General features: G+C 43.1%; 1 protein-coding gene across 1 annotated transcript in view; it reads left to right on the plus strand.

Annotated features, from left to right (window-relative positions):
- The first annotated feature begins 2490 nt into the window (after nucleotides 1-2490).
- LOC139808883 (uncharacterized) overlaps nucleotides 2491-23070 on the plus strand; it is a 57722-nt gene continuing 37142 nt past the window's right edge. Inside the window, exon 1 of the mRNA XM_071771376.1 lies at nucleotides 2491-3705. The gene's annotated coding sequence lies outside the window, so the exon portion shown is untranslated. The remainder of the gene's footprint in view (nucleotides 3706-23070) is intronic.

Here is a 23070-nt window from a genome sequence, read left to right on the forward strand (position 1 = left end):
ATACAGATATATTTATGACCGAAACTCAAATGATCCCATCAATAATTTACATTACTAAAAAAATCTATCTTGGGCATACTTGGCGAACAGCGTAGCGAATGAAATAAGTAAAATGTCGCTGTTGCAAATATAATATCTGTCGTGCACGAAACAAATTCGAATTATTGACTCTCGATGCGCAATCTTATCTTTTCCTTTTTTAGATTTGCAGTAAGGCGCTTCGTCTTTTCTGCAGGCGCCACGTTGTCGGCGCAAATCGATCCTCGAGAGAGAGAGAGAGAGATGCGATTATTTATTCAAACGGAATATTTAGCGCGCTCGGTTACGCGCTAAAATAGATCGAATCGTAGAAAACAATCCTTGCAACTCGATAGTTTATCATCAGTTTATAAATTAAAGTTTTATTAGTTAAAATGCTCCGTTCTTTTCCTTTCTGGACAGATCGTGCTCATGTTGCTCGCACTCATCAAAGAGCGTAGCTCTTTCGGCGGTACCGCAGAGAGAATCGAGCGGTATCCAAGCGTTGCAAAATGAAACAATATCGGATTCTATCTCTGGGGGGTATCGTTTCCCCCTTAAAGCCCGTTCTTTGTTAATTCCGCAAGATCCCCGTACATGCGGCCCAAGTGTAAGGAACGTTTCCACGCCACGCACTAATTATTCAATATCCGAGAATAAGTCTATCCTTTGTGACTTGTTATACCTGATTAATTTAAGTGGCGAATTCTCGCTGTAAATCGATAACCCTTGCTCGGATAAACGATCTTTCACCGGGGGTCGTTTTACGTGGATAATTATTATTGACTCTCTCTCTCTTTCTCTCTCTCTCTCTCTCTCTCTTGAATAAATTGAAAGTTAATGGCCACGTGGAAAAAAAATATCGTACGACAGCGATTACGTAAGCACATACGTGCAACAGCCGTGAACGTCGGAGGAAACCCGTTCGATTTGCACTACAATTCCCTTTTTCTCTCAATCGCATAATCGAGCGACCACTCCTTTTACACGCGAATGCGCCTCTCGTAAAAACCTCTAGAAACACAGAGACGGTCCATTTATACGTATTTGATTGCCAGACCGTTTTAAGAGAGGATCGTTTACACAGAAGCGCGAAACAAGCGCGATATAACTACTAGAGGAAGAGGCAAGAAACTGGGTCAAGTAATGTCTCCGACGTTCTTTCCTCCCTCTCTTCCCTGCCCCCCTTTTTTCCTAAAACGTTCTTGACTGTTCGCGCGAGCACAATGTTCTCTTAGCGTATAATAACCGGGCGCCCGCGCGCCCGCGCGCGCGCGTGCATCCCCGAACACGAAAGTTTGCTAATGTAGTCGGGAATTTTCAATTCGTGGGCAAACTTTTTGCCACGTTGCTCGTTAAAAAATTCCGCGCCACAAACGTGCGAGCTGAATTTTTCATAAAAATATCTTCGCGAGCCTCTTCGCCGCGCGCGGGTCTCCGCGGAGTTCATCGGCGTTGTCGGCCTCGCCTGAGCTCTCAGCCTGGGGTTTCACCCCGTCTCCCTCTTACCCCGCGTCGCCGAAAAATTCCATATAGGAACTTATGGTATCGGGCGAAATCCGCATGGATCCAAATATATTCCGATGGGATTTCTATCCCGACTTTATCCGTTCTTATCCAGTTACCTTACCTCTCGATACTATCCGGTTTAATACGATACTTTTCCCCGAAAGCGCGGCAGCACGCTTCTCCCAAACGCGACCGACCCTCGCGTGTCTTCCTCAGAAAGCGTATCGTCATTCTTTTTGGACAAGGCCGAAAAAACTACTTAACGCGTAATCTCTCTCCCACACGTCTTACTTCAACCCTTAATTTGTCAATACGCTCGATTTCTGGACAACCCGCTCTTCCCGAGCATTAACCTACACCCGAATCCTTTCAGCAATCGTGTCATTTATCATCGTATCCGAGATTAAGAGACGTCCGAAAAGGTATGCGAGGTCCTAAGGTTCGAGAGTAAAACGCGCGTCTCGATCTTCGGCCGGCGCCCCTTGATTTGTCAATATCCTCGACCGCCAGTTCTCGCGGCTACCGAGGACTCCGCGCGAGAGGGGGCCCGGCGAAGGACGTCGGCGTTCCCGTGGCGATCCGTCGCGAATGTGGCCGTAATTAAGCGCGGCGTTTCCGCGTCTCTCAAACCCATCTCGTCGTCGGCGCGCCGCGCTCTCGCTCGCGGCGCAAGCATCGTCCCACCCATCAGAGCAACGGTCCGCGCGTTCATTACCGAATCAATTCGTCGATCCACGCGTTTACCCCGAGAGCCGCGTACGGCCGAGGCGCCGTCGTGTCCGCGTACGGCCCTGAGAGCCGGAAGGGGATGTTCGCGCGGATGGTGGGGCATGAGCAGCTGGGGCGGCCTGGAGCCCGGAGTCGCGAGCCCGCGATATCTACCCCGCGCCGGGTCTGGGTTTGGCCGGGTCGCGACGGCGGCGACGACGGCGGCGGTGGCGGCGGCGGCGGCGGTGGCGATGGGGGGTAGTGGTACGATGGTAGTGGTAACGGCGGGTGCTGCGCAAGCAGCGACGACGGCAAAGGTGGTAGAGGTGAGCGAAAGCGAGCCGGATGGCGCAGCGACGGCCGACTCGCACTACTAGCAGCTGAGTGAGCGAGCGAGCGCGAGGACCACCGGGCTTGGCGAGCAACCCCCGTTTTGCCATCAACCCCTAGCCCCACGCCGCTCTCTGCCCCGCGCCATCCCTCGTTCGCCACCCCACCACCTTCTCCGCCTTCTCCTCCTTCCTCTATCGCCGCCGCCGCCACCGCTGCCGCCGCATTCGACTCCTATATACCCTCTCCTACTCCTTCTCCGATGCGTTTTGGCCGCCCCGTTCGGTCCGCTACTACTGCGTTCGTTCGTTCGTTCGTACGTTCGTGTATCCCCGGCCGAGAGAGCTCGTGCAGAGTGCTCGCCAACGTCTGCGAGATCCGTGTCGCGCACGGCTCTACACGGAGAAAATACGGCTGGCGCCCGTCGTCGTTCGCCGACGTAGTCGCTTTCCTCCCGAAAATCACACCCGAAGCTCTCGCAGAGCGCGAACAAGCCTCCGCGAGCCTCCACCCTCGCCCTTCCTCATCCTTCGCCTTTTTTCTGATTTGATAACCAGCCGGCCGGCCGAAAAAAGGGGGTACTCCGGTTGTCCGGGTGACAGCGGCGAGCAGGAAGGGCTCGTTCGCTCGTGTCGTCGAGTTACTTGGTCGCGCCGACCCTGGTCGTGCACAACCCTCCGCGCGAGAGAGACACGCGCGTCGTTCCACGCGTTTATACCGGTGACCGAAGCCGTGTTGTGACGGCCGCGCCGCTGGAGCAACGGCCCCGCGAGAGGAGAGACGACGATGACCACGCAGCCGACGGGGCCGATGACGACCACGACCACGACGACGATGTACGCCCGGTATGGCGTGAGGAGCGACGACGGCGACGGGAAATTGTGTGCGCAGTGAAGCCCGCGAACTCCGCGTAACTCCGCTCTATCCGCTACGGCAGCGCGACGACGAAACTGCGTGCGTGTGAATGCGTGCGTACGTACGTGCGTGCGTGCGTGCGTGCGTGCGGGTGCGCTCGTCGCAACCGGGTGACACGCGTGGTCCGTGTCGCGCGTCCCCACGTCCCGACCGGCTCGGCTCGCGCGAGGCCAACCCCCTTGGTACACCTAAGTGAGGCGTTCAACGTGGCCGATCATTGGACATGTAAGTAACACGTACGACGCGGTGGTCATCGCCGATCAAAGGCGCACCGACCACCGACGCGAGACTCATCATCCCCCTTTTCATCCCCCAAACGCGCAGCTGGCCGCGCGCGCGAGCGTGCTTCGCCGACGTGCTGTCGCCTTTGTTTGCCCTTCCGCGCTCCCCTTCCAGGGCCGAGCGCAGAACGGCGGATTACACAACCGGGATCGTAAATGCACGATCGAATTCAAATCCCATAAAGGGTTCGGGACAGAATCTCCCCTCCCCCGACGTGGAAACCGACGCATGCTTTGATGTAATTATCGCAGATCGGCTAAAGGTCCAACGAGATCCGCTTATATCGTTTCCGAACATTCTGCATCGAAATCATGACGGATATAAAAGTATCCTTAAATTACTGTAATTTTCATAAAACGAGTTGAAAGACAAAAATATATGCGGTCTCGCGATTCGAACTATATATATATATATATATATATATATATATATATATATATATATATATAAATAAATTTTTAGATTTGCCTGTCATGTGTTGAACGCGACACTCGAAATTCGATTCTCCACATGAGCCTATTATGAAGTTGGACTTCTACCTAGGTGTATATATGCTACATATCATCGGGATTGCGATTGAAATTTGACTCGAAGCTCTCGTACTTCTCTCGTTTGTCCTGTATGCTGCAATTCGCGCTGCGACTGCACACCATCCATGGTTCGACGCGATTTTCGCGAGCCGACGAGAAAATCGGTCAAACCGATGCGTCGCGACGCTCTAACGTGCCCTAACGCGTCGTGTCCCGTCCGTCGTGCACGGTCCGAAAGTCCCGTGCACGCGAACTGGGTGAGGAGGGATCGATTTGTTTGGCGGACGCGACGTGTGAGACTGACAGAACTCGAGCACGCGAGTAAACACTCAAACTGGGCTGCGTGTCTCCTCGTCGACGGAAGGGGGGGAACGAGGGAAGCAAAAGGCTTGGAACGAGGGGGAGGGGCAGTGCAGGGAGGGCAGGGTGTGCGACGAGATAAGGCGAGCGATAGGGCGGTCTGCTCCGGGGAAAAGAATTCGATGTAATCGCCCTGAGCTTTCTTCGAGAGCTCGGCGCGGCCTGAGGCGGGGTGCAGGCTCTACTCGGGTTACGAGACGGTTTCCTTCTCCGGATCCTCTCTCGCCGCAGGGGAAACGTGCGCCCCGTCGCGAACGATTGAAGGAATCCGGGGAGATTTGTCAGGCATCGCCCACGTAAGGTTTCGGCCTCGACGTCGCGTCGGAGAAGCCCGTTGTTTGAAAGCGAATCTACTTCGAACTTTCGGCAACGTGCGTTACGGTTTATAATGCATCAGCGGTATTCTGTATTAATCAGTGCGATTTAACGTTATCCTATCTCGGGCGAATGAAATAGGATAACGTGTGAAAAAAAAACAAAGAATTACACGAATATCTGACAGAGAAGTTTTTAAATATTTCTTAACGTAGCGTAAGTAAAAAAAGCGCATTTGTCCATATTTAATTCACGGTACTGATGCAGAAAATTAAATGTACGGATTTTATTATTATTTCATAGAGTGCTTGCATATTGAACTTTTTGCTAAACTTTTCGCTCAACATTTTCAAAAATTGTACTTTTATCGAAAATAACGACCGAGTTTTTTACAAGTGTCTGTGGAGTCAAGAGGGCTCTTGCGACGTTGAAAATTTCTACGTAGTGGCCGCATTACCGTCGTTTATTTTTGAAAGATGTACTTAAATTCGTTTCGTTTTATATATAAGAGTCGTTAGAGTCCGGAGTTAGTGTAGACGTACCAAATAAAACATTGTTAATGGCAGGAGCCCGACTTTCCATGGTTCGTAAGACAGTAAATGCTAAAGTGTATTTTTTATCAAAGAACATAATCCGTCACTTTTGTGCAAGAGAAAACTCTTCATCTTACTGTTTGTGCTTCGTACACGCGACGATTCTTTCAACGATCATATATTATGCAAATTATAAAACTTATATATTATAATTTATAAACTTATCTACTTTTATAAAACATTTGTTTCTAATTTGTTCGAAATACCCAAATTCGTTATATTGATTACCTGGAGTAAATGTTTTTTTTAAATATAAAGTGAAAAATCAAGTAGGAAACGAAAAGTTTGATCGTACAACTTATGTGTATTTTTCTTGAGTGAACAAAAACATTTCTGCGGTAAAGTACAGCGACGAGCGCACAATATATCTTTATCATTTTATATCTCTCTTGTAGTCATGATCAGGACCGGATGGCGTTGGCAGGGAACCAACATTGATCGGTATAAATTCGGAATTTGTTCTCGGATGTATCTCTTTTAACGTAGCCTGTCAATTCTCTGTCAGTTTCTGCTAAGCCGTGGGAGAAACGTTACGAATTCACTTGAAGGTTCTAGTACGCACGTTTTCTTATCTATTAGCCATACGAATCTCCGTTTTTAAACAAAATATTTTGTTTTATTAAAAAGAACATATTAGACGAAAAATTTTCAGCTACGTTAAAAATCATTATTTCGCGCACATTTGTGTTCCTGATTCGCGAAAATATTTTTATTAACTACTATTAATCAATTCTCTGAAACTTAATTGAACATGAGAAATCTTTCGTTGAATAAAGGCAAGAAATTCACAGCATAATGCCGAATTACATCTTGAGGTAAGCGTATTTCGAGAAAGAGAATGCCATTCATACACACACAAGGTATTATTAACTTAAGTTATATACTCATCATAGTCAATTTTAGCTGCGGGCAAAACGCGCCGCTTAACGTCCATTATGTATGCGTGTTTATTTTTCCTAAATACATAATCCAATTAGATCCATTCGTGCATAATATTACATCCGCAATTCATTATCGTGAAATTAATACTGTATTCTATTATGGGCATCATCTATTACATCTATTAATTCGAGTCTATTACCATAAACCGACAGACATAAAATAGAACAGACATCAAATAGCGTCGCTATTAATTACTAATACGGTAGTCAATTCAGTCTTTCTCAGTTCCCTTTGTCAAGCCGGGACAGCCGGCTTTCTCCAATATCAGCCGGATTAAAAATAATCGTTGTTATCTCTATGCACGTCCACGATTAGTTCGAAACGTAATTCACTCGGGACCGTCTTCGCGAACTCCGCTCTCGATCGCGATAATAAACGCAACGTGCGCGGCTCGGGGTTGTTCGGGGAACGCGAGCCCAACGTGCGCATTTAACTCCGGTTTAGATAGAGAGCACAGTTTCCATTCATCAAACAGCGAAATCCGACAAATATGTGCGGTCGTTAGTAAGCACTCCTGGAAAGTGCCGTCTAATACGCTTTTCGGTCGGTCCGGCAAACGAGGATCGGCGCGCACGTTTCCGATCGATCGAATTCACCTCAACCGGACGATCACGCGCATCGTCGATCATCGCCGTTCTAAAGAGCTAAACTTTAAAATCCTCTAAGCGGCTTTAGATATCTCCGCCGAGACCTGTCGTCGCTTCTCATCGAGAGTCTTCCAATTTCGGCGCATCGCCACTTAAAAATTCTCTAAAATTATATCTAAAAAAAAGCTAGGAAGAAAGATAAGAAGAAAGTATTTTTTATATTCTTTTTTTGACAGTATAATAAAAATTCACGTGCATGTTCTGTTTTCGATCTTGAACAGAATTGCAAGCGTTTATGAATAATTTTTCTATAACATCGTCTGGCGCATAACTTTGTGTACGCGCGCAACGTAACCCGACAATTCGTTTCGATTGTTTTCCTTTTTCTCGGGATCAACATCTCTCAGATCAGAAAGAATTTATCTCGTATCGTGCACCGCGCATAAGAACGAGGTATATTCGCGAGATGTGTCTTTCGGGAACAGGATGTACAAGGAAACGAGCGATTCTGGTAACAGTGACGCGAGATCGATCGTCTGCTTCCGAAATGCTTCGGGCTGCGGCCGTCCAGATCTAACGCGTGTATTTGGGGTCTCTATATATGCGCGAGATTGAAATACTTTCAACGTAATTTAAAATGCATGAAGAGGTGATTATCATTTATGTAAAATGTAAAATTATAGCAGTTAATTAAATGATCATGTACCATAACAATCACTTAGTCCTTTTAATTTGCTAATTTTAAACGCGTACATACTGTTGAGTAATTTTTAATAAGCATTAACTTTACGCATTGATAAATTCCGCGTTTGAAAATTACTGTACAAATTGAAAGTTACAAATTGTAATTATCTTTATAAGTGAGACAATTCTAATTTTAAACTAATTTTAAACTAATTAAATTAATTTTCAAATTTTCGTATTAATGTTGCCAACAAAATTTTGTTAGTAAATGCTGACAAAAAAGTAATTCAAATTTTGTATAGAAGCTATTATCGTAATTTTAAAAATCATAAAATGAGCAATAACAAATTTTTAAAATGAGCCGTCTGCCGATGACATGCACGAAATGTTAATAAATTCCATTTCCTTCTTTCTTTCTTCTTAGAATTACACTGGCCTGTTACATCAAAATCTGTTTTCACTGACGTATATATTACGAAAGTTTGGAAACTAGCGCAGTCTCATTTATGAAGTGCAGTTCGCGCGTACAACAATTTAGGAGTACGGATTCATAAGCGTTCAGAACGTAAATGCGTTAGATTAAATTTCGCCCGTTTGTTTTAGGGATAAATTTGGAAGATCCATTTACGACTTAATTTGACGTATTACAGACATTGTTGTCGCTGTATTACGTTATAGAACTTATAATAAATCAAGCTGTGCTAAAACTAGCGACTTCTCGCGCGTGAATTCGCCCTAATGGAGAACGGCTCGTCGCTCTCGATATGCGCACAATCGAATAATCTGACGAGCGGAAGCAACGTTACCGGCGTTGCTGCTACAAGTTCCTGATCTTATGCTAGTCTGATAGTTAACTTCAACCTGGAAGTAACTAGTTAGGTGTACAGGGCAGGCAGTTTAACGTTCGTCGATCTTACGCGTAGCGCCATCAGGCAATAGTTAGCTTACACGTCGGATGTGTCTTATTAATGAAGTTGCGTTAACGTGTTCGAAATAGTTTCAGTCGAAAAACCTTCAGATTTACATGATTAAGTTTCTCCTTATACTTAACACAAATATGTACACACCTGCTAATCGATTTTAATTAATTATTAATGAGCAATTAAAACGCATATCAAAAAGATACATCGATGTGAGAGGAAAAATAATAATAAAGATAACGTTAAAATATATATTACTTTTAAAGACTGTTATCGTGCAATATAATGCACAATACAAGAAATAAAAATGCGTTAGGAGTAAAAAATTAATATGTACATTTTTATAAGATATTTAACAAATAATGTAATGATTTAAGAAACAGAAAGTTTAAACAGAAATGTAATAGTTAAACATGTAACAGTTATTTTTTTATTGCTAGGCGTTTACAGAAATTATTATTTTTGTCTTGCACAGATACACTGTAAAATTCGTAGTGTCAAATTATACTCAATTTGAGTGACTGTTAATTATTCCCATAGGTCGCCACTGCTCCTACTCAATATATCTTAATTCGACTAAAACAGTATATTAATTTAACTAAACCAATGGAGTTAAAATAATACTGTTTATGGTAAAATAATAAATTTCGACACATATGGCAGTTAAAAATAACAAAACGTTAACTCAAGGTGGTTTAAATTTCATCTTTTCATATTTAACAGTGTACTATTGATTATTTTGGGCGTCATCAAATTATGACTTTTGCGCGGAATAGATATGATATCATTGATGTACACCATTATGTAGGAAGCGAAACTTAGATCGATTTGTCCCATTTCGAGTGGTGCCCAATCAAGAAGCAGACTCCACGGCTGAATGGTATAGTCGCGCAACTTGCAGAATCGAATGCCCATTCTATATCCATTAACTCACACCGGAGCGCGACGCAAGTAATGCAGAATTTGATTCGTCAGAATCCGACGGCACATTTGTAATGTAAATTAATACGGATCGAGAGACGCGAGAGGCGTACAAAACCGATGACGTTTATCTCGTATTGTTACAGCACCCTTTTTTTCCCCATGCCACTACTGACCCGCGAAAGATCTCAACGGCACGGCGCGGCGCGGCGCACAGTTTGTTCGCGTTTTTTCTAATGGAAAGGTCGAATTTATCCACTCGTAAAAAAGAGAAAGAAATTTGCGTTCGCGTAGCCACGCAGCGCTTTTAAAATAACGTTCAGTTAACGCCGCACACGAGAACGTTTATTAAATACGTCGGAATGGATACGATTTGTTCTACGCACTGATAACTCAAGTGTAAATTTCGTTCTCAAAGTCCTACTCTATTTCACATCCTACAGTTATATCCTTCGTAAACCATTGTGCACGTAATATTATCAAAAGTTATATCTTTGTAACCATTGTGTGTGCGTAACATCAAAACTCTAAAACAAACATTGTACTAGACACAAAGATAGAAAAAAGTAAAATTAAAAATTAAAATTAAAATTAAAATTAAAAATAAAGCAAATTTAACAGAAGTACGGAGAACATCAGCACAATTTTTCGTATATTCTTAACGCGCTCCACGGTATAGAGCGTTACGTGTAATTTCCATTTACGTAACGCGCTGCATACGTGGAAGTACTCAACCCTGATTATTTCCATACACCGCGCAGCCTCCGAGGAAAAGATTGAGAATTAATCCCGACGTCACGTCCCGCTGGAACCGAGCGACGCGTTTCGAGGCGACATAACGTAAATCGCGACAGATTTCTCCGGGCGACGGGTTTACGCTCGTTCTCCGCTCCGCTCGGGGCGACGTGGCCGCGTCGTCGTCGTTTCCGAGCACTGTTTTTCAAATCCGCGGGGGCAGTAGGTTTAACGGCAATCCGACGAGTATAATCCTGCAGAGGGGTGGAGAGGGGGGGGAGGAGGGGGGGAGAAGGGGAGAGTGAATTTGTCAAATCGATTTCGCGTCGCGGAGCAGTGAGCCACACGCGAATCGCGCTATTTCTAAAGGGCAATTCGGCCAATTACGAGAACGCGCGCTGAGCGACACTATTCGTCGCTTTGGTACCGGGCTAATGCAAATTTCGGTTTGTCGAAAGCTGCGAGTGAAGCGAAATCAGTGCAAATTAATGCGGATCGTAGGTGAAACCGACAGGCCGATAAAGTTTTTAACTGCGTCGCCGATGGAGCGGACGAACCCAGGTTTCCACGTCGCTTTGTATCCTCTTTCGCGTGTAACGCCTGACTAAACAGAGCATGGTAATACCACTTATATTGCACGCGAGACCCCCGCACGTCGTACACATTCTTGCAAGTAATTACAAGTATTTCGTGTATACGCTTCCATTTACGACGTCGTCGGCTCAAAAAAGTAAAGCTATACAAGCGCCATAAGTTCTTACGCGGAAGAGTTCGCCATGCAAGCGCGACGTTTAAGCGCGCTCACTGCACCCTTGACAGCCATTTTTCGCCTTTATACAGAGTGCCACAGGAGAGCCCGAGCGGATTTTGGAAACTCAATATTCGCGCTATTCTAACGAGAAAACTCTGCCGACCGAAATTTATCGTTCCGAAAAAAATAATTTTGATAAAAAATTTTTTTTCGAAATTCCATTTACGTACACTTGTTTACACAGTTAATTAATCCCGTGTAGCCTACTCTTGGCTAATTATAGGTATTGTCGTTGTTGACATACAGTAAAAGCATCTTCTAAAAATACAACAGATAATTACAGTGAATTTAAATAAAGGATACAAACAAGGAATATTTAAATATCTAAAATAATCCTATATATTTAATTTGTTTAATTTGTTTCTGTTTAAGCGATTCACTTAAACGAAAAGCCGACGGCTATTCTCTGGAGGTAACATATGGAATTTGTTTAACGGTATTTCGTCGAATATATACGGTATTTCGTCGAACATGTAACAGTTAGACCCCTCTATCGGTTTACTGCCAGGAAAAAGTGTAGTAATTTGATTTTTACACATTGTGATCGTATCTCGGACGAACGTCGGCACAATAGAGAAAGAGTTATTTCATTGAACGGTGGTAAATGGCGGTAAATGAGTAAATCGCTTCGTAAATAGATAAACTAGTTCCGCGAATGAACCCCCGGATCGATCGTCTCGAACGTGCAAGTCTCACGAAAAAACGCGCATAATCTAATTTACGAGCAACGATCTCTGAAAGAGTTGACGAGCATCGAAAGGAGCGGGGATTACGTAGAACAGCCGTATTGTTTGCTCTTACTTTAGCCTTTAAAACAGACGGGAAGACTGCAGGGGAAGTTTTGCCAGTAACCGTTTGATTTCTGTCTGTTACACTTTACGAGCGAAAAATTGACAGAAATTTGCGCGTTCTATTGATTTTACGGATGGGACACGGGGGAGGGAGGGTCGCATGATCGAATCTCCAAGATTTGTTTTTAAACATTGAAAGAGTACCTACTCGCACAGTTAGAGGGTCAAAGCGAGAATGACGGCAGCAGTTTCTTTACGATCGGTGATTCGCAGAGTCGTAAAGCGTAACGATTTGATTAGCTTCCTTTGGGGATTTACATTTTACGTGGGGGCGCGCGCGGCCGACGTATAGCCAGAAGAAGGAGCAAAATACGCCGTATCGCGATCTGGGATAATAAATCATCGTGGGTTAAGCCGTTCGTTTAGTATCGCGCAATCTTTAATCGCGCGCAAGGAAAATATTTAGCGAATAAATTTAGATTAAAGACCCCGCAATACTATCGCTAATAGCCGTCACCGTGAAAATCGTTAATCAGCGTTCACGTCTACGTCGTCACTTTGATTAGCCTTCCTATAGACGTTTTCAACGTATAACCGCATATTGCAAACGGGGGATCTCGGGATTAACATATACAAACTGACGTAATGATGACGGCGAAACGCAGCGCGGTCAATTACTCTCGTTTGTCATCCCTGACATTAACGGAAACGGTATAACAGAGTTACGGCGCGGCGGTAACAAAGATACTCCTCCGTTCATTTACACGTCATAAATAAATCAACGCTCTTCACGCCGCGCGGCCGCTGTACTCGTACTTCGGCGTGTCACACGGTAGATTTCGCAAAATAATTAAAGGATTTTGAAAACCGGACCACCTGTGTATCCCTCCTTTATCTCAATCCACCACTCTTACCCAAGGACTTGAGCGGCGACAAAGCCTCAACATCCGTAAACGGACGATACACATTCGTTATACACGTGTTTCGTGCCCGCAAATCCGGAATCCCGATCGAAGCGAAGCGTGGACCGCGCGGTGTAGAACCTTCTCGCCTACATCCGCAACGGTCTCGTCGAACCTGTCCGCTACACAACGGATTCTCGTAGGCGAATGGCAGTCTATTACGGCGCGCGTAATCGACCGCTCGAATGGGTACGATTGTCATGGCTGACAGCCGACTCGAATCGAATCATCTCGGGCAGATAAGGCGATTGAGACGGTTTTGCGCGTCGTTCGCGCGCGAACGAGCTGTGCTGTGTATGCTGTGTACATACACATCGCAACTTGGACGCGCACTCAGGTTGCAATACGACGTATATTTCGTATCTTCGTCGCGCGATCCGATATTTGCGATAACGTCACGGTTAAAACTCAAGGTACATCTTCGTGTTATAATTGGTTACATTAGTTTTGTTATAAGATAATTTTATTGGAAATTTCTCTGGTTTTTTAGTCTACTAAATTATTTTTATATTTGCAAGAAGATAAAAATTAAGGCAAAAATGAAAAAAGAGAGAGAAAGAGGTTGCGACATATTTCAATACGTCTATGTTATTGTTATTTAAAAAAAAGAGACGATTTTTATGGTCACTTTTGTGAGGTTATTGACAGATAACACGAGCATCAAAAACATCAGTCAGTTCGTAATTCTTCCGAAAATTTTCAAATATCAATTTCGAAACTCAATACAACGTAAATGCACATGTAAGCATATTATTCAAATTTTGTATAAAATGCAAATGCATGGCAGCTACTTCTACGATAATTTTTTTCGTTCATTGTAAACGAGAGCAATTCGTCCGGCCGTTCCTGAGCCATTCGCACGCCGTAGGCGAGAACGCGTCGCGCGGTCCTCCGTGCTGCGCTATTATGCAAATGAGATTTATCTAAAAATAGGGAAAAACGCACAAGAGGAAGAGGACGCGATCTCAATTTTACTGGCGCGCCGGTGTGCCCGCCGCGTGAAAACGAGGTCGACGTAATTTTAACAGAGCGCTCTCTCGTGTGTTTTGGGTAAGCGCTCGCGCGCCACGAGATAAACCGCGTTGCCGCGATGCTAATTAAAAAAACGCCGCGGTTATTACGCGTCATTGTTGCAGACGCGTTGCGCCGCGCGCCGCGCGCGCGTTCCGCCCACGCTCGCATTTGCACGAGCGATTCGTTGAGAACAATTGACCGAATCGCGATTGACGTTGAAAGACAATTGGGTTACGGGTGAAATATAAATAAAATATTGGCGAACAGATCCCCATGATGCAATGTGGCGATTGACAGAGCCTGGAAACGCGACGAAAAATAATTCATCGTTTTGATAAATAATTGGCTCGTCGAAGTTTTCTAGATTTTTACCACGAGAGAGAGAGACAGAAAGAGAGAAGGGGGAGAGGAGGGGAGGAGAGAGGAGAGGAAGAGAAATTTCGCTGTCACGGAACACTGAATTTTTCTACGGTTGAATTATTTGGAATAATCCATGAGTTTTGTATGCTCTCGCGCTCTTGCGGTTTTACCGCGATAACGAAGTCTTCGTAGAATTTCGTGCGGAATTTGAATCGTCAATTACCATAATGCCGGCAGATAGGACGTCAGTCTATCGACGATCAGTCAGTCGAGCAGATTTTAAATATACGTTAGCGATAATGCGCTTGGCTGTGACTTTCGCGACTCGATGAAAAAAAAGAAGGAATAACCTGATTCCATTCTTTCTTCAGGGTCTCGTAATTAATGATATTTATAATGATTATTAAGTATTAGAATTGTGAGAAATAATATACAAACAATTCTAACAATTATACATTCACTGCAGTGGAACTGAAAATACTTTGACTGTAAAAACTAAAAGTACTTTTGAACAAAATGAAGAAATAAAATTTGCCTAATTAAGAAGTTGTTGTGCAATTAAATAAGCGTGAAAGTTAAATTACAAAGAGAGATAAAAGATGCAAAACGTTGAAAAATGTCGAGAAATTTTAAAACATTTTTTAAAATCGTGTCACATTTTCGCAGACTTGCTTTAAATATATCGCTCTTCCAGCAACGCCTGATACGTTCAAGCCAATCATCAATTTATATTCGTCGAATTTGATATCAGAAAATATAGTTGCGCTTTTTTACATTATCTACATCGCCAGTACATAAACAGCGCTCGTAGCTCACGAGCAGTCTAACTTATCTCCAAGACGCTCTGTTTGAATTAGATTCAGATCTGCTCTCGCCGCGCGCAATCCCCGCACCGCCTCCTCGAAAGACACCGGCAGCTACTTTAGCGACAACTAATGCCAGTTCGACAGTTGGAGATCGATGAGGATGTAAAAGTATCGTCGGTCCACGTTTCGGAAAAAGAATAATTCCGCCGGGCCGCACGTACGGGGAGCCGGTGATAAATCATTACGTCGCTCGATCCCCCGCGAAGAATACTCGGGAAGCCGCCGCGCCACCGTGTCGACGATCCACGTCCTCGTCCTGCGAATTTTTCGCACAAGCGAGCACAGATAGGGCCGGGGGTGTCCTTTCCCCACCCGTCATTGTAATTAGATATCCGAGCACGATGAATAACGATACTGAAATATCCATATTTTCCCCTCGTCCTCTTCGTCCGTTTCTTTCTTCTCGCGCGTTTCACCTCCTTGTTCTTTTTTTTCCCCCTCCGTCTCTCTCTTTTTCTTCATTTTTTCTCTCTTTTTTCTTTCTGCGCGCCACTTCCCTGCCGGTACGGCTCCCGATACGCTCGGTAAACCGAGATACAAAGTCCACTCACGTTTCCCGGGGAAACCGGGAGAGACGCCGAGGAGAGGCGGGACTCCTCGAAAGGAACCCGAGAAAGTATCCCGTATTAAATTACAGACGAGAGGCGTAAATCTTTACGGAGTGAAAACTCCAACTCGCGCCGAAGTTTTAGTTTTTTAACTTCGGCGAGACGGCCTTGTATAATGAACCACCGGGCATCGGCGCAAAGATATATTGTATCTCGAGCGTACCGGGACGCGCCCGGATTTAAAAGACTTAGGGATCTTCCGCTAGAAGGACCGCTTTGGCGACGCGTATTTCTTTTGCTACGCTCTCTCGCGGTGCGTACGTATATAGGTGTTCCTTCTCACCGCGTTTCTAAAGATGGACCGTATATACGCTTAATAGGTCCGTGATTTTAAAAGAGGGAGGCGAAAATACCTGTGCGTCCGGGATACCTGATTTCTCCTCGCGCTTAACGTAGTTGGTTGAATTATTCAGAGTTACTACCCACTCTCTTCTACTTTCCGCATATATAAAAGTAGTTCTCTCCTGTTTCTTGTAGGAGCAAAAAAAATAGCATCAACACAGAAATGAATTATTTATTTTAAAAAATATATTTTGATCGCAGAGTATCAAGATCAAGAGTCGTGTTTTACATTATATTTCTTTTCATGCAGACACATATTTCAACAAATTTTATAGAAACAATAATAGAGTGAGTTATGGATAATAGAATATTGTTTCAGTAGTATTACTTTTTTAATAGTAATATTACTCGAATGTTTTTGTATTTCTGTAGAAAGCTGTTTTTGAAGTAATCTGCTTCTTTTCAAAGTGATTCGATTGCATCCTATCCCCCATTGTAACTTTGATATTCTGATTCAATTATATATTTATACGTATTTTCAGAAGTTAAATGGAAAGTTCTGGACGTATATCGGAATGCAAAGTTACAAGCAAATTTCTTGTTTACTATCCCTTTTGCTTCTGCAATTCGAAATGGCCGACGTAGGTATCGGGAATCCTTAACGTCTTACATCGCACGCAGACCGTAAAGTTCTTGCAATTTCTCCGTACGAAACGTAAATCATTAACAGCTCGAAATGCGGCCCTTTCAGTGAAATAATACAAACTCGAGTACACGGTTAACAGATACTCGCGCGTATACTTTCTCATCGATATTCACGGAAGTGGGTAAATCAAACCGGCATCGGAAAATCCGCTTTGAGTCCTCCTTAATAAAATCGCAATCCCGGAAACGGTTTTCTCTCATTAATCTTTTTATCCGATCTTACCCCGCCAAAGCGTTTATTTCCTGTTCATCGCTGAGACGTGCATTCATCGTTACAGGAGCTCTGAGCAGTATTAGGATTTCAAAAAGCTCTCCAGTTACAGCGTTCGATTATTAATTTCTTTTTCATCTATCGAGATTTCAGTATTTTCTTATTTCCCCTTTTTTTCGGTCCTCATTCCGTCCTTTTCTCTGCGTCTCTCGCCACACATTTTCTTCTCCCCATTCTCCTCTTTTTCCTTTGTTTCTACGTGTCCGATAAAGCGATTTGCTCGCTCATCTTTATTCATCGTGTATACCAGCGGGTTAGTATACATTGTATATTACTAGCGCGGCGCTATTAATTCTCGTTTGACACTTCAAGACCGATGGGGTAGACACGTCCTGAGAGTTTTTACGGGATTTCCATGATCGATTACCCCGTAGATTATGCGAGAACATATGTACCCCCTCGTAGTGTTTTGCCTTACGTAACCAAATAAAGAGTCAGCGCTGCGGCGCTGATGTTTCCTATCGGTCACGATGAAAAGCCATGATGCATCAATGCGAATCTATCATACGGCGAGATCTGCCTGTCTCGGCTTATTTAAATAGCTTAAAAGCATCGTTCAAACTCGAACAGACGGGTTAATAATTAACTACCAGACATTCTTTCTCACCGCGATCGTTTAAAAGGACACATTACTCTCATGAATAAAAATACTTTTTCTTTCGTAATGGTATACGTGACATGTATTTTTCTTCCCCGCGAAAGTTTTCCCGTTTTTTGAAGCCTTTGAACATGTGCGATGAGGTAAAATGTCTCGTATAATTAGCACTAAAATACATGACGGTTAGAGAGTAATGGTTTTAATAGCTTAGACAGCACTAAGAAACGAAGAAGATACTAAAGCTCAAAGGCTCAGAGTTGTTTGAGAGTTAAACCGAGCATAGTTGATAATGTTTCTTACGCCAGGTCATGCCTTATCATATTAATTAACTACAGCTGATGTCGCAATCTCTCGAACCGGAATCTCTATTAAACTCGTACTTACATAAATTATTACCTCGGGGCGCACAATGCGACTCTGTCAGTTTAGAAAGAGAAAAACAAAATGCAAGTTTCAAACGAACGTCAAATTCTCGATTGTGCGGGACGCGCCCGACGACAAGCTTGAAACTTTGCGCTCGGATACTCCGGAACAGGAACAACTTAAGTTAAATCTTAATATTTAATAACTCCGTTAAGATCGCGTTCTGAGGGTGGTGTACGCACGCGCCTATTTATCAACATGTATTTAATCAACGAGCTCGAAAATGCAATTAATTATCGTACACCGTGCACTAAAACCGCGCGTAAGATCGCTAATGTACGTCAAATAAATGCGCGCGAGTCCGTTATTACCGCCATATTAATCCCGTTCTCGCCGCTCATCCACGAGGAGTTTCGCACTATTTACGTAACACTCTGCGATATCTACGATATTTAAATTTTTCCCCACGGGGTGCGTCGTAACGTTCGCAATCTCCGTATATCCTTGAGGCAGCTGGTACGTATAGGCAAATCATCGGATAGCTCCGTACGTGCGCGTGCATAAGTGTGCGCATACAGACCGGACAGTTCGAACGTGTTCTCGAGAGTGTTCCGGGAGTAACACATGTACAAACGGCGGCGGCGAGAAATTATTACAATTACAATTTCGAACGGGGTCACGGGATGGAATTAGAACGTAAAAGCAAAACGAGAAGCGGCCCGGGCCGTATATCAGGTCGCAGTTCACTAATCTGCTAATCCAATTCCGTGGCTCTCAAGCGATAGCTCTCCCCAGTACTGGAAATTACCCAATTATGTCTCTCGGCCTTTTGAGTAACGGCACACGGTGTGTTTAGTAGCCATCGAGTAAATAAGAAGTAGTCACCGCGATAGTTACGTCGGACTAGTTTCCGCACCGAGCAGATCTGCCGGATTTTAGCATCACGAGTGGGCGTTATCGTTTCGAATGCATAATATTATTTTACGGAAATAATTTACCCCTAGACGCTTATTTTGCGAAGCAAAATAGCAGTAAAGATAATTAAGACAATTATTTCTTTATCGTCCTTAAAAATACATCGTTTGCATTAAATGACATATACCTACGAAGTTAATGATTTTGTACGAAATCATGCGCATGTCATATAATTATTTACAATTCGCGAGTAAGAAGGGAAAAAACGGGTCGTTAGATTTAATTAAGTTACGTGGTGTATTGCTTTAAGTGTAATTTGTGTCGTGTGTGTGTGTGCCTGTTGCGTAAGTCGTCGTTGAGATTCAACGGTAACAAGAGCGCGAGGGCTTTTCAGGAAGTTTAGGGACGTGTAAGATGTTAACTCGTAATAAAAAGCGCGCCGTGATACAAGGTAAATAATTAAGGCGACATTCTGTAGCTTCGCGCGAGAATTCTCACCCGTTTTTCATTAAAAGAAAAAAAGTAAGGCGCTACGTATACTTCAAATTTTAACTGGAGAACGTATATAAACTTTTGCATGGCATAAAAACAGCAATAAAAAGTAGCACTTGCTTATTCATGCCCTACATTTCTGTACAGTTTATTGAGATAAATTTTCTTTTTTTAAATAATGGTCATTTCAGAGAATTGTGAATCTTACATGTATAAAGAGCCGTACTCTCTTTCTTCAAAGTACGAAATTTAAGCTATGAAAGTACATATTCCTGTATACCGCACTTAGATAAATCTAAATAATCTTTCTGCAATCAGGTTTTTATTAAAGCGATAATTTTCCATTGGCGAATAATCTCTTGAGATTTTCAGAATTCACAACTTCATATTATCGAGACGACGCGAGACTGGAGATGCTAACATTAATATTATCGCATTATACGATACTACCATTAACTTCCGCAGAAACGTGAACGTAATAGCAACAAAAGCTAAGGAAGAGAAGACGTTAAATGTTCATAAACTCAACGTTTATTGAGTTTATAGTGCATACAACTATTTGCATAATGGTCTTTGACAGAGTGCGTAACTTTAATGAAACAATTTGCCATGATGTCGCACGCGGCACAGACGAGTGAAAAACAAAGTGTTAAATGAAATGTGAAATAAACTTCGAAGCGAATCAAGTCGACGAGCGCTTTTTACCAACGAGGCGATAGTGACGGACAAATACCGGCTTTAGTTCCTTGCCGGGGCAAAGTTGATCGAATAAAGTCACGTCGCTTACTCGACGGCGAACTCAGTCGGTGGCAATTTGCGCGGTGCAGTTGACAGTCAAGCGACAACGCAAATCTCCCACTCGTTCGTACGAACTCCGCACCGCGCGAAATTTTCGAAAAAACGCCCCCGCTGCCAGGCACGACATTTTTACGGCACGTTGGGGAACCGGAAAATTGTTACGATTAGCAAGCAAGCCGGGTCCCACGAATTATGCCGGTGACGGTAACGAATGAGGCGCGAAACAAAATTCAAGCCGCTCCGGCTAATCTGCCGATATAATGACGTTACTCGCAGATATATGTGGATGTGCGTGCGTGCGAGGGAACGTGTGACAGGTGTATTAAACTGTGGAATTAATTCGTCCAGAAATCGGACCGTTGATTAAACGTGACCGTGCGCACGTCGCCGTGCTCGAAGAAGAAAAAAGCGGTATATATATAGAGTTCCATCGCGGGAAGTTAACCCCCGATTATTCAAGTGACTTGTTTTTTAAACACACACGCGATTTTTAATTCCGCTTCGGAGCGGCGCGCGATGCGGATGACGTTCCGACGAATATATTTATGCGAACGCGTTAGACAATTTCGTGATTTTTCCATTCGATCAGTCCGCACGTTCGAATTCAATTTATTTGGCTGTCAACGTGTTGAGTTTTAAGATGAATGCATTATTCTAACTCTGTATATATTCTAACTCTATTTGTATAAACAAATATGTATAAATCAATGACGAAAGCTCAACGTCAGGAATAGACAAAAAATAATTGATGAATCATATTTTCGACAACTGAAACTGCGAATATTTGTTTCTAAAATATTTCGTATAAAATATACGCATTCACGGTATAAGACCGTGTGCGCAGTATTGAAAAATTTTATTCTTTTTTGCCGAGTATCGTCAATTATGTATTACACGAATCATATGATTGTTACTTTTATAAAATTATTATCTCGCTATGTTGCTATTAAAAATTTTCGCTCTTTAATAGTAAGCATTAAAAACGGTTTAGGAAGATAGCAATTTTTATCAATAACGTGGTGTATTTGATGCTAAACGAGATTATATAAAATATCGTTCTTGCGCGCGTAAATATGCAACGATTATTATTCAGTTTCGTGCTTTTACGTTTACTCCGCTTTCAAATTATTCGCAATTGCCTTTCCGGTGACAATTAAAAATTCACTATAAGTGTATTCATGAACGCGCGTTACTCAGTTGCGAAATAATTTTAAAAATGTATCGGATATTAAAAAAGAATTCTTGCGTATATTTGCCACGGGATATGTGCCACCGCATATAATCTATCGATATTATGCAATTTCAGTAACTGTTTTATTCTTCGCTGCTACGTGATATCGCAAATTTTTCGTTGAAATCGTAAAACGTTTGTTTTCGTGCGTCGTACGTGCGATATGAAAAATATCGTTTGTCCATACGTGAATTCAAATATTGGGACACGGCTTCACTTTTTTGGTAGCCGCACACCGCAGTGTTAGGTACAACATTTTAAACGATGTACACGCGCAACATTTACGACACGCATGCCCCTGTTGAATTTCTGCCGTATTAAAAATGATCGTTTATCACAAGTTATATTTCGCATTCGCACGCGGGCGTATTGTGCTAAATATTCTCTCGCGAAATTCGAACTCGTTACAAGAAAAGGTGCTAGATTCAATTTCTCTGGCAAAATTATGATTATAGTCTCTTACTTTCGTATTTGCAATCTGTTAAAGTACGCCGAAGATAAAATTCTCGTTTATTACTTTATTCGAAGAGGAATAAATCAATATGACCTTGTTTCTGCATTTTTACGCGGCGAGTTTTGGATTATCGACTTCACATCAGAATGAACAAAATTTTTTATCGTCTAACTGGTCATGATTTTTACGTAAAATCTTTCTTCGCGGCAAACGTTAACAATCAAATAATAATATTAAAAATATTCTAAACATTTTAAAAAGACTTTTTTTTATTCTATTTACTTGATTTAAAGCATACCCAATTTTATTCTGATTGCAATTTCTATTTAAGATTTTAAGAAATTTTTAACAATTAGGTTGATAAATATGTAATGTAATGAAAATTTAAACGATCGTCACTTTGAAAACAGAAGCTATCACTTTTCAATCTCTCTTTCGTAAGTTAGCAGTATTTTTCCAATTTTTTCCAGTGATGCATATATAGATTGAAAAGAGAAAAAAGGGGAAAAAATAATTTAAAAAAAAAAAACCCGGGGTCATATCGATCAGCGTGTATGCATAAAATAGATATAGGTAGAACACCAAAAATAATCTCTCCGCAAAAGTCACGCCCCGGGAAATGATCTCTCAGTTTCGCGAACCGCGAACGATTCCTTTCGCCGACGCTTTTCCGCTCCCATCAAAACACCCGCCTGATACATCCGCGTTCCCATTTCGGTGTGCATTCTCTCTCTATCGTGGATATATATATATTTTTTTTTCTGTTTTACGCCGCACCGCGTAACTCGTCATCGATAGATGCCGCGTCGATATTTTCGGCCCTATCTAGCGACCAGGATTGATCTCGCCGGCCATGCTACTGCGACGACTGATTCAGCAATAACTTATCGCGCGCTCATACACACTGTGGTCGCGGTATTATCCGCGATACTTTTTCTACTTTGTCGACGTTTCTCGATATGCAACGACCGCTAAAAACGCCACGCACCCAGCAATATTTCTTCCTACCTCCCTCCCACATTATTTGTTACCCCCTCGCAAGACTATATATTCACCCGTCGACGGTGGATACTGATTTTGCCGGGATCTGAAATTAATCAGCTTTTGGGGTTCCTCAGGAGTGTAACGGAAGAAGATGCCCAAAGGGATTTCTCCCCTTGTCCACACGATGAACAAGGTATCCCATTGCTATCGCTCGAC

Source organism: Temnothorax longispinosus, chromosome 2 (genome assembly GCF_030848805.1).
Source record: "Temnothorax longispinosus isolate EJ_2023e chromosome 2, Tlon_JGU_v1, whole genome shotgun sequence".
NCBI classification, from domain to species: Eukaryota; Metazoa; Arthropoda; class Insecta; order Hymenoptera; family Formicidae; genus Temnothorax; species Temnothorax longispinosus.